We start from the raw sequence: 5357 nt of genomic DNA, 5'->3' as shown, positions 1-5357 counted from the left end.
GTGCACACTGGTACCTCCACTCAACTGTCCCCACCCTGGTTGACAAGCCCCAGGCCCACTCCTGTTGCACAGCCAACATGCGCCTCACCTCTCCCTGCGACAGCCCGTGATGTACTAATGACACTGAAAGGAGGGGACAGATCCCTGTTGGACCACAGGGTGTGTGGAAGGGTGAAGGGCGCCCAGTGGAGGCCTCCTAGGGTCTCCACCGGGATACCAGCAGATGGCGTAACTGAGCACTTACTGTGTACCAGCCGCTTCCCCAACACTTGTGACGTGTGCTACTCCGGGACTTCGCACAAGGAACCCTTCTCCCTTAAGAAATGGGGAAACCAAGGCCCAGGGAGTGCGGTTGCTTGCCCAAGGTCACCCAGGTGGGAAACACTGGAGTCAGGATCCTGCCTCGGGCAAATCTCTGACTCCCTCTGACCTCAAAGTCTGCAAATGCAAGCTCACCGCACTCCCCAGCTGGGTCTACGGATTCGCGCGACTCTAACGGTGACACAGAGGAGAATTGCGTCCGCCCCTGCCAACGTCCCAAGAGCGGGGCGGCTCTCACGGCTACCTCGCTGGTCATCAAGGTCGCGCTGGTTGTGTGGGGTCCCGCCTGAGCATTCCCGGGGACGACGGCCGCCAGCCTCTGACAAGTGGCTGCCCCGTCACGCAGCCCTTCCTGCGGGCCTCCGTCCGACCCCCGTCGCAGGGACACTCTCGCCCGGGCAGGTAGGGGTCGGGCCAGGTGGGGTGCTGCGCGCGGCCGGGAATGGAGGATCGCGGGGCTCCAGCCTTCGGTCCCCAGCGCTTCCGGCTGGCCGGGGGGCTTCCCACCCCATGTCCCTCCCTGGCTGTGGGGGGGTCAAGCGGTGGGCGGGCGGGACCTAGGCGCGACAGCGGGGGGCGGGGCAGGTGGGCGTCTGGGCGGAGCAATGGGTGGGTGGGACCTGTTGGGCAGTGGGTGGGCGGGGCAAGGCCTGAGCGGAGCAAGGGGCGGGAAAGCGGGTGGGCGGGGAGCGGGCGGGGTCTGGGCGGGTGGGAGGGGTCGGAGCAGGCGGAGCAGCAGAGGGCGGGGGCAGGGTGGGCGGGTCTGGGCGGAGCAGTTGGTGGGCGGGGCATGTTGGGCGGGGGGGGCAGAGGGCGGGGCCTGCTGGCCAGTGGGGGCAGGACCTGAGCGCCTCAGCGGGTGGGCGGGGCAGAGGGCGGGGCCTGAGCGGAGCAAATGTCAGACAGGAAACCTACAGTAAATGGATTCTGTCTAGCGACTCTGGGGCTGTACTTTCTGTCTGTACTTTCTGGGGCATCCGTGAGGTTACAGTTTTGCTTAAAATAGGTTTTCTTTCTGTGGCGGAAGAACAACTGGCACCTTGGCTGTGAATTCTTGGTGAGTCATCAGCAAACAGGCACCCAGAGTGAAACTGCGCTCAGCTGTTAGTTGCTATTTACTTCTTGTCAGCAGGGGAGAGAAGTAAGGAGAGTTAATTGGAGTGTGCAAGTGCCTGGCTCTGGAGAAAATATGGTCAGTCCCTTTTTAGTTCTTCAGTCTATTTTTGTTTGAGCATCAGAGAAAGATACTTAATAAATGCTTTTCCATAGTCAAATGGGATAAAAATTTCACATTATGTAGAGAGATTCCTTTCATACCATCCAGAGATGGCAGACATTCCTTCTCTCCCACCTTCTGTAATAAAGGACCCCTCGATGGTGCTCTAGGCCAAAAGCCACTGCACAGTGCCGCACACACACCGTGTGCCATGAGCTCCGCGCTTCCAAACAGGTGACTGGCAGTTCCATGATTAAACAGTTACTACCGGATCCATCAATTCCAGGCCCACACACGTGCCCAAGGGACACGAAAACATACATCCACACAGACACTGGATACAAATGTTCAAAGCAGCTCTATTCCCAGAGCTAAAAGATGTAAACAACCCAAATGTTCATCAACAGATTAATAGATAAGCAAAATGTGGTCCATCCGTACAATGGAATATTATTAGGCTTTTAAAAGGAAGGGAATTCTGACACTTGCTACAACATAGGTGAACAGTGAAGATATGTTCATGAAATAATTCAGTCACAAGAGTGAATATTATATGATTCTATTTATATGAAGTCCCCAGAGCAGTCATATTCATAGACGGAAAGTAGAATGGTGGTTTCCAGGGGCTGGGGGAGGTGGATGGGGAGTTAGTGTTTAATTATTTTATTTTATTTTTAAATGTTTATGTTAGAGGGGCGCCTGGGTGGCTCAGTCGGCTGAGCATCCAACTTCAGCTCAGGTCATGATCTCACGGTCTGTGAGTTCAAGCCCCACGTGGGGTTCTGTGCTGACAGCTGGGAGTCGGGAGCCTGGAGCCTGCTTCAGATTCTGTGTCTCCCTCTCTCTCTCTCTCTGCCCCTCCCCTGCTCATGCTCTGTCTCTCTCTCTGTCAAAAATAAATAAGCATTAAAAAAAATTAAATGTTTATGTTAGAGAGAGAGAGAGAGTGTGAGTGAGGGAGGGGCAGAGAGAGACAGGGAGACACAGAATCCAAAGCAGTCTCTCCAGGCTCTGTCAGTAAAGAGTCTGACATGGGGCTCGAACCCGCAAACAGCGAGATCATGACCTGCGCGGAAGTCAGACGCTTAACTAAGCCACTGAGGTGCCCCTGTTTTATTTTGTTTTGTTTTGTTTTGTTTTAGAGAGAGAAAGAGAGCAGGGGAGAGGGGCAGAGAGAGAGAGAGAGCGTGAGAGAGAATCCCAAGGAGTTTCCACATTGTCAGCGCAGGGCTCAATCTCACCACTCTGGGATCATGACCCGAGCCAAAATCAATCAAGAGTCAGATGTTCAACAGACTGAGCCACACAGGCGCCCCTCGGGAGGGAGTTAGTGTTTAATGGGAACAGTGTTTCAGCTTGAGGACAACGAAAATGCTCTGCAGATGGGTGGTGGAGATGATTGTACAACAATGTGAATGTGCTTAGTGCCACTGAACTGTACATTTAAACATGGGTGAAATTGTAAATTATATGTAATATATGTATACATACATATATGTATGTATATATTACTACAATTTAAAAATAAACACAAAACCAGGACTGTGTTGCTGTACTGACTCCAGCAGTGGGAGCTACAGTCAGGGCCTCTGGTCCTCATGGTTTCTCCGAGCCCTCCTTTTCTTAGTATAGTGGGAATGACAAGCCCCACCTGTCAGGGTCACCATGAGGTTAAAGTGGGCCACCACAGGTGTCCCAGGACTCTCGCTATGGGCCTGGACCACTCTAGATAGACCCTTTGCTCCTAGCCCCAGGTGCAGCTTGGGAAGATTCTCCTCTCCTTTCCCCTGGAGTCACACCTGACCTTAACTTACCATTCAATGTCGTAGTTGGAGGAAACTGAGATCAGTCATGATCAGCCAGGAGGTGCTCATGGGAGCTACCGTAGGAGCCCCACCTGTTCTCATCTCAGGGTGAGGGATTGCCATGTGCGATTCTGGAGACATTTTTAGTGGTTACAACTGGGAGAGGAGTTCACTGGCATCTAGTGGATAGGGGTCATCAGCATCCAGCAATGCACAGAACAACCCACCACAGAGCAGCCCCTGGAGGCTGGTTCAGATACCCTGCTCTAGACCCCAAGACCATCTAACAACCCAGGGAAAGGCTAGCTGAGGGATGGGTGGGCACAACTCTCCAGTGGGCAGAACTCCACACTCCAGAACTCATTCTTGCTCTGGGTGGTTCCAGGGCCCCTAACCACCATGGGCCCAGTTGTGGACTGAACATGTCCCTGCCAAAAATCCATATATTGAAGCCCTAAATCCCAATGTAATAATACATGAACATGGGGACCTTTGGGAGGTAATTAGAGCTAGATAAGACCATCAGAGTGGGGCCCTTGTGATGGCATTAGTGCCCTTAGAAGAGAGAAACCAGAAAGCTTGCACTCTCTCTCCCTCCCCACCCCCTCCCCACTGTGTGAGGACATAGTAGGAAAGCAGCTGTCTGCAAGCCAGGAGGAGGGTCTCACCAGGAACCAAAACAGCTGGCACCTTGGTCAGGACTTCTAACCCGCAGAATGGTGAGAAGTAAATGTCTGCTTGTTTAAGCCCCCAACCTAGGGCATTTTGTCACAGCAGCCCAAGCTGGTGAAGACAGGCCCCTTCTGCTTGCAACTGGCCCAGATAGAGGCTTCTCAGCATTTGTGTGTGTTTGTGAATCTGCACCTGCTGCTTGCACCAAGGGAGTCCATTGCGCCAAGGGAGTCACTGCACCTTTCCTGGCGCTGGGGATAGTTAGCCCAGCATGTGGAGATGTAGGGCGTGCGAGTGGGCCATTTTAATTAGATGGCATGCAGACCCCCCTCTGCCCAGCACAGGGTGCACCGCCAGACCCAACCACACCTCGAGGTAGGACCCTGGGGGTCGTCAGGTGGGGACCTTGGTCACGCATATTAAGATACATTCTAATGAATGGATACAGGGTTGCCAAGCATACAGGACCTTTCCTGTGGGTTGCGGACCAGAGCCCCCTACTACAGTTGATTGATCCCAAGATAGGCATGGATTGATTCCCACCAGCGCCAATCCCTACATGGGAGTTCTGGGATTGGGCCTGAGAGCAATTCGGGCCAATCTCTCCCCAGGGCCCTGGATGGTGAGAGAAGTCTGGGGACTGCAGAGTCCCTACCTTGTCCTCTCCCCCAGCACCTGCACAGACACACACAGCACCTGTAAACGCACACAGACGCACGTGCATAGACACTTGCGCGCGCACACACACACGCACATAAGCGGAGGCACATAGATGCACATCGATAAGCACATAAGCACGTGCACCCACGCACTCCGGGACAAAGACGAGGCTCTGGAGGAGCGGTGGGGCCACGGCGAGCCCGGGCTCACCAGGACAGGGACCTTTGACACAAGGCGACCTGGCCCTGGCCTCCCGACCGCACGTCCGAAAACGGAACTCGCCCTTGTGGCTCCCCCACCCGGCCTAGCGACGTCTCCAGGTGGGTGACAGGGCGTGGAGGCCGCGGCAGCAGGGTAGCCCTCCCCTGCTGCCCCGCCCCGACCCGGGCCCAGCACCGCCCTCCCGGCTCCTTGGGAGTGCGAGGCCCGGCTCCACCCGCTGCCTCCCCGCCCCTGGCTCCGCCCCACCCCGCCTGGGGACCTCATTGGCTGTGGCCGTAACAACCTTGTCCTCAGCCCCGCCCCCGCCCCGCCCATCAGCCTGCATTGGCAGCGACGACCTCATCCTCCCAGGAGGAGCTGGTGGACGTCGGCCTGGAGGCGGAGACGAAAGAGAGATGGACGGGCATCACAGCCAATGAGCGCGCGCAGCACCCCTAGCAACTGAGTCTCGCCAATGGCGT

Source organism: Leopardus geoffroyi, chromosome E1 (genome assembly GCF_018350155.1).
Source record: "Leopardus geoffroyi isolate Oge1 chromosome E1, O.geoffroyi_Oge1_pat1.0, whole genome shotgun sequence".
Taxonomy (NCBI): Eukaryota; Metazoa; Chordata; class Mammalia; order Carnivora; family Felidae; genus Leopardus; species Leopardus geoffroyi.
The sequence above is the reverse complement of the archived record's forward strand: the minus strand, read 5'-3'. Positions refer to the sequence as shown.